The 5,970-nt window shown below is 44.3% G+C and overlaps 1 pseudogene; it reads right to left on the bottom strand.

The window, feature by feature from the left end:
* The window catches only part of LOC111532013, a 75,224-nt pseudogene that overhangs the window by 20,124 nt on the left and 49,130 nt on the right, over positions 1-5,970 (bottom strand).

Raw genomic sequence — 5,970 nt, 5'->3', positions numbered from 1 at the left:
GGAATACTATGCAGCCATAAAAAACGATGAGTTTGCGTCCTTTGTAGGGACATGGATGCAGCTGGAAACCATCATTCTTAGCAAACTATCACAAGAAGAGAAAACCAAACACCGCATGTTCTCACTCATAGGTGGGAACTGAACAATGAGCTCACTTGGACTCGGGAAGGGGAACATCACACAATGGGGCCTATCATGGGGAGGGGGGAGGGGGGAGGGATTGCACTGGGGAGTTATACCTGATATAAATGATGAATTGATGGGTGCTGATGAGTTGATGGGTGCAGCACACCAACATGGCACATATATACATATGTAACAAACCTGCACGTTATGCACATGTACCCTAGAACTTAAAGTATAATAAAAAAAATAATAAATAAATAAATAAATAAAAAAGAAATGAAAATCTTTGTTCTTTGCAGACTAACTGGTAGAAGCCATAGGGAAACATTTTTCGGTTCAATGGGAGGGAGACTTTTCAAACAGATGGTCTTTAAAGTCCCTGAACCCTGAGATGTGATGACATTGGTAATAGCCTGATTTAACTTGAGGAGCCCACCTGGTAATTCTTCCATTGTATTTAGGGTTCTTTCTGTTCTCTGTGGGTCTGACAACAAATGCTTATGGACACCTATGCTCTGCTGTCGCTCTGTGAAGACTTATGAGGGACACTTGGGCCAGGACCATAGCCCCTCCCTCTGAAGGGTTTGGCTTCTACCTGGGCAGATGATGGACAGCCATGGGAAGCCCAGTGAGGCGGCCTGCAATGACACACAGCTCACAGCACCACAAGAAGGGAAGTTACTGACAAGTAAGTGCCGCAGACGATTAGTGCTGTGGAAATTCAGTAGAGGGATGGATGAATATACCAAAATTCAATGTGGCTGCTTCCTTACAAATTTAGATTAAATATGCTATCAGGAAAACAGTTTTCCAGTTCCCTCAGACAGAAGTTTCAGAAAAATCTCTACCCCACTCTCAAGTCCCTAACTCCACCCCATACCAACACCTCATACACATACACAGGTGTGCGCATGCACACACACACACACACGCACACGCACATACACACATACACACATTATCGTTGTGCAGGGAAGAGTTTTCAAAGGATGGCTCCTGCACCGTTAATCCATACCACTTTTGTGTTGTTCTCTACTTTCGTCCCCTTTGATCTGATCACCTGTTCATTACTCAAAGTCAAATGCTTCTTTAGAGGGCTTTAGAATGCACTTGGACAGTCAAACACTGCATCTGATCCTCATGTAGAATACAGGCAAGATATGAGAGAGATTTAAAGGGTTTCTTCCCAGTTTAAAAATGTGTATTCTATATAACTCATAATCCCTTACAAATAGAAAATCAGTAATACAATACACCAAATCTATGCCAATTCTATTTGAAGAATAAACAAGTACAACAAAGTCCTTTAGATGCAGTTTCTTTTGGGTTTACTGGAACACTTTTTGTTATATTGTAGATCTTGTAAATTCCAGTTAGTCTATCTGAAATCTCAAACATATTAATATTTCAAAGAGAAATTATTATGAACTGGGTATTTCTGTTTGTTCCTATTTATAAAACACAACAGTGGACACATTTTTAAAATCAAGGGCTGCATCAAACTTGTCCCTGAAGTAAAAGGGAGTGGGTTTGTAGAGGGGAAGAGCTAATACTAAAGCGAAGGCTGAGGATGATGGCTCACGTCTGTAATCGCAGCACTCTGGGAGGCCAAGGCAGGCGGATCACTTGAGGTCAGGAGGTTGAGACCAGCTTGGCCAACATGGTGAAAGCCTGTCTCTACTAAAAATGCAAAAATTAGCCAGGCATGGTAGGTGCCTGTAATCCCAGCTACTCAGGAGGCTGAGGCAGGAGAATTGCTTGAACCCAGGAGGCAGAGGTTGCAGTGAGCCAAGATTGCACCATTGCACTTCAGCCTGGGCCAGAGAGCGAGACTCTGTTTCAAATAAAATAAGAAATAAACAAACAAATAAATAAAAACAAAGCCAATGAACTAAGCATTTTCTCTCCTCCTGAAAGGCTGAAGATATTCTTCCAACTTTTCATAGGTAGTCAAACACTGAACATGATTCCTTCAGAGAAAGGACTGAGGTCCCTACAAGCTCCAGTTTGGCATCCCATCCCAAAGCAAGCATTTGGTAATTCTCCTTTAATGTATTCAGTACTACATAAAAACCTGCCATAAATTCATTAATTTGTTTCTGAAGCTCTTCATATGTCTGTCTAAAACTATCTCTTTCAAGAGTTTTGAACATGGAGGATTCTGAACAGATGGAAGACATACAATTGCTCTTTCAATATTTTAAAGGAAAAACTAGGCTTATCATACCTGACCTCAAAAGGCAGACATTAGGGTGATAACATTTGGCTCAAGTGAGAGCAGGTCTTTGAACAGTCAGTAAAGCCCAGTAGTGGCAGAAGCTGTCTTAGGGAGTAGTGACCTAAGTATTCAAACTCAGGCCCAGCAAATGCCCAGCAAGGATCACCTAGGAGCCTGGCCGGCAGGCTTTGCAAGCCTCTTGCACACCTGAGAGTCCCTTCTATGAGATCCCAGGAATACTCTGTCAAGGAAGAGGGACTGGAGCTGGTTTGTGACCATCGAGGAGTAGGTAGGAATGAATGGACAAAATTCCTGGGACAAAGGCATGAGAAACAGCATAGCAGTCAAGTCCATATGGAGAATGGAGGGACTCAGCCTTGTATCTAAATGAGAGCCTTCAGAGGGGTGGTGACTAATAGAGATAAGAGGGAGATATTAGTTTGGGATTCAGTTTTAGATACCCTTGAATGCTGTGAGAAAAATAATGAATTTTGTCTTCAGGGCACTTGGTTACAAACTGGTAGCCAATTTATGCTTTATTACTTAAATTGCCCAGTGTTCCAAAAGGCATTTTGTCCCCACATAAGCAGTTTAGAGCCTAGTGTCTTCAACAGACTTCACATATTTATATTACTTGCCTGCCACTGTTACTGCTGCTACAGATGATAATAAATCACGGAAGATGTTAACGTGGGAAAGTGGAATGAGCTGTATCTTAGGGAAGTCAGTACAGCAGTAACGTGCAGCTAAGGTTTGAGGCAAGAGAGTCCAGATTTTTCCACTGCAATAGTCGAGGCACTGAACACTTAGGACTAAACCTGAAAAGTGATAGTGGGAGAGGAAATGGAAATATAGATGCAAGACAGGTCTGCAGGAAGTGGTGGCCAGACAAGAGGAACACCCAAAGGGGGAATGTCTGTATTATGTTCCAGTCTCCTTTCAGCCAAGACAAGCTGTGTGACTTTGGGCAAGTTACCTAACAGCTCTAGCTTTATTTTCCTGAGATATATAATGGGGATAAAATTATCTATTCTGCCGTATTGTTTCAAGAATTTGCAATAGTTTATATAAATCTACAAAAAAGTTCCTAGCACAGGGCCTGCCATACAAAGAACATTCATAAAAGATTTAAAATTTTTTATGCTTGTTAAAATCAAACTGTATAATTTTGTGTATGTGTAGGGCGCATTAACTGATTGAAAGTAGGATAAGTCAAAGATTTCTAATTATTTCTAGTAAAAATTTGAGAAGTATATTTGAGGAAAAGACAAGTAGTTAAATTTTAAATGTTTTTAGGCTGAAAAATAATGCCTTACAGGACATATCCAAGTAAAATTTTCTAGCTGGAAATTGACAATATGTGTATGCAGATGGGAAAAAGTTGGGCTGAAGCTTCAGATTAATTAGGGAGGTTTGGGCTGCAAGTAACAAAATACTCAAATTCAACTGTCTTAAATAAATGATTAAAAAATGTATTAGCTCCCATAATAGAAATTCAGTCTGGTATTACTTACTTCAAAGGCTCTCTAGTGGCCTGAGGGATCCAGGCCCTTACCATCTTCCCCACAGCAACCTAAACACATTGGCTTATCTCCAGGCCTGCTGCCTTCTTAGTCACAGCATGGCTGCAAGCATTTCAGGAGTCACATCAAGGCATGACAAAGAAGAAATATTTACCAGACAACCCCCAGGGTATTTCCCCTCTCTTCTACTTGGCTAGATTTGGGATAAATTCTCCTCCTTAAATCAGTCATTGGCAAGAAGAACTGGACTCCTAAGTTTGGCTTAAATTAATCAAGATTTACCCCCTGGGCCAAGAGGAGAAGTGGACACTCAAGAGGAAGAGTAAGAATGGCTACTGGGTAGGGCATCTCGCCACCTTGCATCTCTGGCTGAGTCTTGGGGTCCAAGGCCATGGCTCTTGATGAGCCGTTCTCACTGTCACACAACTCCTGCTGAAGACAGCTTTCTTCTAGCTGCTGGCCCCTCCCCCTGCTGTCTAGAACCTGGGTTTCCAAGTCCTTCCAGGTGAGACAGCTGACCCTCAGCTCGTCCAGGCACCCAGATTGAAGTCATTGCCTGAACTAATTCATGAACTAATTCAGTGGAGCAAAGTAATAAGTGGTAGCAGTTTCTCACTTCCTTACCACCAACTGCAGCAAACCCTGCTCTGGCAAAGTTTCTGTAAAAATTGAGATGAGGAGGGCGGAGCAAGATGGCCGAATAAGAACAGCTTCAGTCTCCATCTCCCAGCGCGAGCGACACAGAAGACCCGCGATTTCTGCATTTTCAACTGAGGTACTGGGGTCATCTCACACGGGAGTGCCGGACAATCGGTGCTGGTCAGCTGCTGCAGCCCGACCAGCGAGAGCTGAAGCAGGGCGAGGCATCGCCTCACCTGGGAAGCGCGAGGGGGAAGGGAGTCCCTTTTCCTAGCCAGGGGAACTGAGACACACAACACCTGGAAAATCGGGTAACTCCCACCCCAATACTGCGCTGTAACACCGGCACACCGGAGATTGTATCCCACACCTGGCTGGGAGGGTCCCACGCCCACGGAGCCTCTCTCCTTGCTAACACAGCAGTCTGCGGCAATCTAACCGCAAGGCAGCAGCGAGGCTGGGGGAGGGGCGCCCGCCATCGCTGAGGCTTAAGTAGGTAAACAAAGCCGCTGGGAAGCTGGAACTGGGAGGAGCTCACAGCAGCTCAAGGAAACCTGCCTGTCTCTGTAGACTGCGCCTCTGGGGACAGGGCTCAGCTAAAGGAGTAGAAGCCTGTGAAACGCGAACGACTCTGTCTGACAGCTTTGAAGAGAGCAGGGGATCTCCCAACACGGAGGTTGAGATCTGAGAAGGGGCAGTCTGCCTGCCCAAGTGGGTCACTGACCCCTGAGTAGCCTAACTGGGAGACATCCCCCACTAGGGGCAGTCTGACACCCCACACCTCACAGGGTGGAGTACACCCCTGAGAGGAAGCTTCCAAAGCAAGAATCAGACAGGTGCACTCGCTGTTCAGCAATATTCTATCTTCTGCAACCTCTGCTGCTGATACCCAGGCAAACAGGGTCTGGAGTGGACCTCAAGCAATCTCCAACAGACCTATAGCTGAGGGTCCTGACAGTCAGAAGGAAACCTATCAAACAGGAAGGACACCTACATCAAAACCCCATCAGTACGTCACCATCATCAAAGACCAGAGACAGATAAAACCACAAAGATGGGGAAAAAGCAGGGCAGAAAAGCTGGAAATTCAAAAAATAAGAGCGCATCTCCTCCTGCAAAGGAGCACAGCCCATCGCCAGCAACGGATCAAAGCTGGTCAGAGAATGATTTTGATGAGATGAGAGAAGAAGGCTTCAGTCCATCAAACCTCTCAGAGCTAAAGGAGGAATTACGTACCCAGCGCAAAGAAACTAAAAATCTTGAAAAAAAAGTGGAAGAATTGACAGCTAGACTAATTAAGGCAGAGAAGGTCATAAACGAAATGACAGAGATGAAAACCATGACACGAGAAATACGTGACAAATGCACAAGCTTCAGTAACCGACTCGATCAATTGGAAGAAAGAGTATCAGCGATTGAGGATCAAATGAATGAAATGAAGCGAGAAGAGAAACCAAAAGAAAA

This window comes from Piliocolobus tephrosceles, chromosome 11, assembly GCF_002776525.5.
Source record: "Piliocolobus tephrosceles isolate RC106 chromosome 11, ASM277652v3, whole genome shotgun sequence".
NCBI lineage: Eukaryota > Metazoa > Chordata > Mammalia > Primates > Cercopithecidae > Piliocolobus > Piliocolobus tephrosceles.
The sequence above is the reverse complement of the archived record's forward strand: the minus strand, read 5'-3'. Positions and strand labels throughout refer to the sequence as shown.